Source organism: Myotis nattereri (assembly GCF_964212035.1).
Source record: "Myotis nattereri genome assembly, chromosome: 15".
Taxonomy (NCBI): domain Eukaryota; kingdom Metazoa; phylum Chordata; class Mammalia; order Chiroptera; family Vespertilionidae; genus Myotis; species Myotis nattereri.
Genome location: NC_138090.1, coordinates 32,424,282 through 32,431,700, shown reverse-complemented (window position 1 = coordinate 32,431,700; position 7,419 = coordinate 32,424,282). Strand labels below are relative to the sequence as shown.

The following is a 7,419-nucleotide window of genomic DNA, read 5'->3' as shown; positions in this document are numbered from 1 at the left end:
AAATCCCTCTATAGGCCAGACCCTGTTAACTCCCAGGGGCTGATCAGGTTATTTTAATCCTTGATCTCGTCCAGGGTGGATTCTGGGTGTGGCTGTGCTCCTTGCCTGGGGGCTGGGGGGAGGAGTCTCACTCTCCGGAGAGAATGGCTGCCCCAGTCCTGGGCTCAGGGGTGTCCCAGCACTCAATTCGCTGCCAACTCTCCCGGGCCCCCCTCTCTCCTCAGTCTCTCCCCAGATTCCACTCCTCAGCACCCTCTCCCTCTCTTCAGCACAGGTGAGTGTCTGTATCTGAAATGTCCCATGAACAGGATTCAGTGAAAACAAACAAACAAACGCCGGCCGCGGAAACGGGGAATTCTTGGTTTCTGTAAGCTTCTTCTCTTACCGAGACTGCATGGTCTGGTCAGCTCTTCAGGCTGCCCCCCTTTAGGCTCAGTCCTCCGTGATCACAGAACCCAGCTCTCAATTCCCCAGGCGGCGCCAGGAATCCCGCAGTTCTCCTGCCCCCCCCCCGCCCCCCCCCCGCCCCCCGTCAGGGGCTGTGCCTGTCCCAAGGGACGTGGCTGTCTGCCACACGGTCTCCCTCTGACTCTCTGGGCTCAGAGGTCTGGCGAACTTTCCTGCCCAAATCCCTGGGTTTTTTTACCTTTCCAGGGGAGTTCTGCTCTTCCCGGCTGCAAACCGTCTCACCAGCTGAGCAATTTCGCCAATTCGGTGTGGGTGCTATTAGTTTCGGCTGCTCACTCCATTTGCTCCGGGACACGACCTGGGACGCGTCTGCCTATATCGCCACCATCTTCCGTCTCCTATCAAACTATTATAGTGTACATACTGTATAGTATAAGTAGGTTCCCTCTCTGTATCTTGAGAAAGCTGTAAATTGTGCTAATCCGCTTCTTTACTGCTGTCCAGAAAGACTTGTTTCTGTTAATGGCATGGTAAATCAGGAGACTTGTTAGTGAAACTGCTTCGAAAATGGGTCTTGAAAATGAAAGCTACAATATTTGTCAGATTTCCACATTCCCTCTTAGCAACAAAGATGGTAACCATAACATATTTGCTAAATTCCATCACTTACAGTGGTTCTCAACCTTCCTAATGCCGCGACCCTTTAATACAGTTCCTCATGCTGTGGTGACCCCCCCCAACCATAAATTATTTTTGTTGCTACCTCATAACTGTAATATTGCTACTGTTATGAATCGTAATGTAAATATCTGATATGCTATATGTGTTTTCCTATGGTCGCGACCCACAGGTTGAGAACCACTTAATACATTTAAGAAAGTTTAATACATTCATGCTGCTTGCGATAGGGGATGCTAAGGAAGGCACAGACATAAATCAAGGGTAAAAACATTAAACCAAATCCAAAGATAGATACTATGCCTGGAAATTCAGACCTGATTTCAGGGTTAATATTCTGTTAGATTTGAGTGCCATCACTTACATGCTTAAAGGACCTGCTCAGCCTCCTTTGTGGCCCCCAGGCAAATTCCTAATGAGAGTGTGATCTTACCACTCCTGCCAGCCGCCTGCCCTGGACCTCCAAGTCAAATGACCCAGCAGCATCCTCTTCACAAAGAAACTCACTGGCTTTCTGCGCAGCATAGAACAGGCCTCAGTTGCTCTCCTGTTATTTATTGAAAACTCTTTCTAGAGGAAAATAACTCAAGAGGTGCTAAACTCAGTCATGATCAGAGTAATGCACTTGGAAAAAATAATGTAACAATAGCTTGGCAAATGTTTAAAGTGCGATAATACCAAGTGTTGGTGATAGCATGAGGAAACAGGTACTTTCATACAATGCAGAGGGACAGGTGAATCGGTACAATCCCTTTGTAAGGGGAATTTGGCAGGATCTTAAAAACACATATATGCATATACATACACAGACGTCATATCGTATGCATATACATGTATGTACACAACATACATATATGTTACTTTTTCAAATCTACCTAGAAAAACTATTTTACATGTGCACATGGGAACAGGTAAAGAATGATCACCCTAGGATCATTTTTAATAGTGAAAACAATAAGGAAAAGGTTAAATGAAGTAACTTATGATAGATCCATACCATGAAACTGATACAGAATTAAAATGAACGATGTATTTGCACACCTATGAACATGGGAAGATGTCTAAAGTATATCGCATAGTGAAACGGTAACGCTGTTGACATCTAAGAATAGAAGCGGGGACAGATCAGGGGGTAGTTGAAGCCTTAGTTGTGATTATTTAATTTTTATTTACCCTCTGGCTTAGATTTCTGGCTTAAAACCTCAGTTATGCCACTCACTTCCTGGGTGAGTCCTGTGCCTCAATATTCTCATCTACAAAGTCGATGGCACAGCCAAAACGGGGACAAATGGCAGTGCCTGGCCTTCGGTAGGTGCTCACGAGTACTAGAAACCTTTCCCTTGTCACCTTTCCAACATCATCTTACAAATGAAATCAACACTTTCATAACCTCAAGGATGGAGAAAGAACTTTCTTTGTGGTGGCTTTTCTCATGCTCCTATTTACTGCCCTTTCAGTTTGTGTCCACAAGCTCTTCTTACTCCCATTCTTCTCAATCCCTCTTGCATTATCTTTTGTGCATCTGCTGTGAGAATTCTGCTCTGATAGCATTGTGGGAAAGCATAAGGGATTCAGGGACAATGTTTTGCTAGGTCTCCACATAACCAAATGAGATTATCTCTGAAATTCCCTAGAAAGTAGACAAAGAGATATCAAAGGCTGTTAGATTTTGCTTAACAGAAATACAGGGAGATGGAAATTATACAAAATGAGCTCCATTACTTCAAAGAAGAAGAAAGTAACTCATTTCATGTAGGCAATAATTCAGCAGTTCTAAAAAATCAGAACAGCAGAGAGAAAGAAGGAGTTTATGGAACTACCCCATCTCACTTTATTTTGCAAAATGAGGAAACATATGCAAAAAGGTTCCAGGATTGTCCAAAGTCAATGAGCTAGTCAGCTGAGACCAGAGTAAAACTCTGGAACTTTTTACTACATTCTTTCCTTTCCTCCCCAGTAGAGGTCAGTGAGATGTGCATTCAAGAGATACTGTAGCCCTGGCCTGATCTCAGTGGTTAGAGCATCAGCCCATGCATTGAAGGATTGCAGCCTCAATCCCCAACCCCCGTCAGGGTGAGTGCAGGAGGCAACCAATCGATGTGTCTCTCTCACATGAATGTTTCTCTCTCTCCCTCCTTCTCACTCTCTCTAAAAATCAATGCAAATATATCCTCAGGTAAGGATTAACACACACACACACACAAATAGATACTGTAATTAGGGAATATGCTGTCTCCAGTTAACAGGTTGATCCTGGATAATAAGCAATTCTCTTTGGTCATTTTAAGAGAAAAAGAACACAATTTTAAAATGACCCAAGATAGTCCAACCAGGGTGGCTCAATCGGTTGAGTGTCATCCTGTGCACCAAAAGGTTGCTGGTTCTATTCCCAGTCAGGGCACATACCTGGGCAGGTTCAGTCCCCAGTCCAGGCACATACGGAAGACAACTGATCGATGTTTCTCTCTCACATTGATGTTTCTCCTTTCTTCTCACTAAGTATGTATGCAATAATTAGGGTGAGGATTAGATAGATATGTATGTATGTATGTATGTATGTATGTATAAAATGACCCAAGATAGCCCTAACCAGTTTGGCTCAGTGGATAGAGCATCGGCCTGCGGACTGAAGGGTCCCAGGTTCAATTCCGGTCAAGGGCATGTACCTTGGTTGTGGGCACATCCCCAGTAGGGGGTGTGCAGGAGGCAGCTGATTGATGTTTCTCTCTCATTGATGTTTCTAACTCTCTATCCCTCTCCCTTCCTCTCTATAAAAAAAAATCAATAAAAATATTTAAAAATAAATTAATTAATTAAATAAAATGACCCAAGATAAAGCTGAATACATGTGTTAAGTTTGGAAGAACCTAAATAGGGTTTATTAAATTCCCCAAGAATCATTGCTGTAGACCAAGTTGCATATAATTACTCTTTGACAGTTTTTCTCCACACACAAAATACTTCATTATGGCTTTGGAGGGGTAAAATCTTGAGATTAATTATTCCTTTTGATACCATTGTAATTAGCTAGTTATTAATGATAGAAATGGAGAAAAGGGGGAAGGGTAGACATTGTAGGCATGTCATTTGGGCAGCTTCACCAACAAGCTGCAACTTCACACTCCAGGGATTCAACAAAGGGAAGTTGGGGTGACTAGGGAAGGTTCTGTCCATCACATCTGGGGACAGAGATCATTGGCCAGAATGGATGTGGTCACTGCAAGGAAGTGAAGATTTGGGAATGCATAATTCCCTAAACAAAGAAGGTCTCTCTGGGCTCTCTTGTTGCTCACGTGGCTCTTGGCTCTTGGTTCTCGTATGTTCGCCTGTGTGGCCCACAGTCATGCAGATCTCCACACACAATGAACTAATGGACTTCATTGGAGAAACACAAGCTAAGCTGGCCTGATGCTGGGCTGGACCTGGCTCCAACATGGAAAGGAACTCTGGATACAATCTGGGGCTCTACTGAAGCCCCAGCTACACTCTTTCTATGGCTTGACTAAGGGAAATGGAACTCTTGAAATCCAGGGGTGTAATTCCATGGAAATAAACCTTTCTACCACCTCTCATCCTCCCATGGGAGCCTCTGGAAATGCTTATTCTAGCGGTACTCCAAGAACCCCACTCCAATGAGCAACCGATGGAAGATGAGCCCCTCTGCTATCCTCTAACACTTTCACCCTTTACAAGAAACAAAGAGTATCCTTCCTCTTCTAACAAAACATAAAGCCTTTAACTTGAGGGTTATCCTTAGGCCCACAAGGAGGGGTCTCCAAGATAAGAGGTCAGTGGGCCCATCTTCCAGGGATCCTTAGCACCAAAATCAAGATATGATGTCATTTTTACCTAGATGGTTTTGCTCTCCTGTTTCTTCCTTATATTTATTTTTTAAAATTTTATTTTATTGTTAAAGTATTACAGATAGCACTACATATGTCTCCTTTTTATTTTCTCCCATTGACCTTCCCCTGGCCGCCCCTACCCCCTGGCACATGCCCTCACCCCACCCCACCCCCAGTCTCTTGTGTCCATTGGTTATGCTTATATGCATGCATACAAGTCCTTGATCTCTTACCTCCCTCCCCACCCCTTCCTTATATTTAAGTGTTAACTCCCACTCATCCACTCCAACTGGGCCCCTGGCCCCTACCCTTGACCTGAAAATCCTCCACTTTTCTCACGCTGCCCTTCCCAGCTACCAGACCTCTCCCTGCTGATCTGCTGCCCAAACTGCTAGAGAGAATGATCTTGCAACCTCAACCAACAAACACCCTATTTTCTTTGCCCTGAAAAACAACTAAAAAATGTCAGTTGTTCTTTCTCTTTTGGGAAAAAATATGAGGCCATTATTTCAAAAAGATTAAACAAATAAAAGCAATTATAATAACAGGTTACTTAACAATCTGGCTAATTCTTTCCCTTTTACATGGCTTTTGGAACATGGGTTGTGTGGATAAATCTGGCAATGTCTGTTGTCCATAAAGGCAATTTAAGTTTTTTGTTTAAAAACATGTTCTCAAATCCAAAAGAATATACTTGAAACTAGATGTTACTTATCATTTGGGCTAAAAACTTTATTGGTCTTGCTCTCTCAAAGACAGCTACTTCTGCCCTGGCCGGTTGGGCTCGGTAGATAGAGCGTTGGCCTGGGGACTGAAGGGTCCCAGGTTTGATTCTGGTCAAGGTCACACGCCGGAGTTGTGGGCTCGATCCCGGGTGGGGAGGTGTGCAGGAGGCAGCTGATCAATGATTCTCTCTTATCAATGATGTTTCTCTCTCTCCCTCTCCCCTCCTCTCTGAAATCAACAAAAATCATTTTTAAAAAATGATATATCAGCTGAAAATTTTTTAAAAAAAGACAACTATTTTTTCTCCTACCGCTAGTTGCCTTGGATTTCACCCTCAAGATGTTTGCTAGGTCCACATCTCATCAGTCTTTGCTGGGCTATCGTAGAGTATATCAAAGCTGGCAGATTTCACCTTATTACCTATACGCTGTGCTCCTCAGCTGTGCTTTCCTGTCATAATGCAAGCCTTTGTCTCTATGGATCTAAAACTTCCCGGCTGGAGTTGAAAAGGCACATGAGAACCCGTTCAAGGGGAAAACCTTATGAGTGTTGTATTTGTCGTGCGCGGTTTACCCAAAGTGTACCATGAAGATGCACACTTTACAGAAGCGCACAGACAATGTGGCCACATCTCACCGCTCCCGCCGTGACGGTGCCAGAGCAGAGAACGTGACTGGGTGTCCACTTGCGAAAGCAGCGTTCCCACACTGGGCAAGGCGAGGAATGCCCATACTGCGAGGCTGTGTTCCATGCGCGCTCAGCCCTCACTCAGCATCACAAGTCACACAAGAATGAGAAGCGCTTTCCGTGAGATTCGCCTGCAGACAGGAGAGGCACACGATCATGCAGCCTTCCGCCTGCAGCCACTGCGACAAGACCTTCCGCCAGAAGCAACTCCTCGACATGCACTCCAAACGCTATCACGACCCCAACTTTGCCCCTGCGGCCTCTGTCTGTTCTAAGTGTGGGAGAACATACCCTGGCAAGACATGCTGATAATTGTGCTGGTCCGGATGGTGTAGAAGGGAAAATGGAGGCGAAACAAAGACCCTCCGACAGCGAACATGCTGAGCCAGACCCGGATGACACCGAGGATGAAGAGGAGTCTGCCGTGGGAACTGAACCTGAGCCTGTGACCCCAGCCCCACCACCTGCCAAGAAGCTGAGAGGACCTGCCCCCCACCCCAACCCACCCCAAACAGACCCAGCCAGCTCTCATCCAGGTTGAGGATCAGAATACAGGTGCAATTGAGAACATTGTAGTTGAAGTAAAAAAGAGCCAGAGGCAGAGCCCGCGGAGGGCCAGGAAGAGGAGGCCCAGCCCGCTGCCACAGACGCCCCAACGGGGACCTCACCCCGAGGTGATCCTCAGCAGGATGGACCGGTGATGGCAGGGCCTTGTCTTCAGCAGGACTGCTCAGGGCTGTTTAAACGGCCTGCATCTTCATTTTCCTCCCCTTTTTCTTCTTTTGGCTTTGGGGAAAGCACCACTTTACACCGTTTTACCAAACATACCGAGAACTAAAACTTCAAGGACAATGTTAGGAAAATACGATTTAACTAGAACTTGCCGTCGGCAAATCATGAAATGTTCTGAGTCCCTGCGGGTTCACCCGGCAGTGCTGAGGGCGGGGTTGATGCCTAACTGGTTTCTTAGATGGAAACAGACATTGGACCCTCCTCTGGCTGCGGTGAACCACTCCAGAGCAGCCACCCGCTTGCCCAGAGTTCTGTGGTCTTCTTCCCAGGAGAGTTTTTAATC

General features: G+C 45.5%; 1 pseudogene across 1 annotated transcript; it reads left to right on the top strand.

Annotated features, from left to right (window-relative positions):
• The first annotated feature begins 2,113 nt into the window (after nt 1-2,113).
• Nucleotides 2,114-7,045, top strand: LOC308531436 (transcriptional repressor CTCF-like; annotated as a pseudogene). Its single transcript has 2 exons — nt 2,114-2,172; nt 6,123-7,045. The product of its transcript is annotated as a transcriptional repressor CTCF-like (transcript).
• Nucleotides 7,046-7,419: the final 374 nt, after the last annotated feature.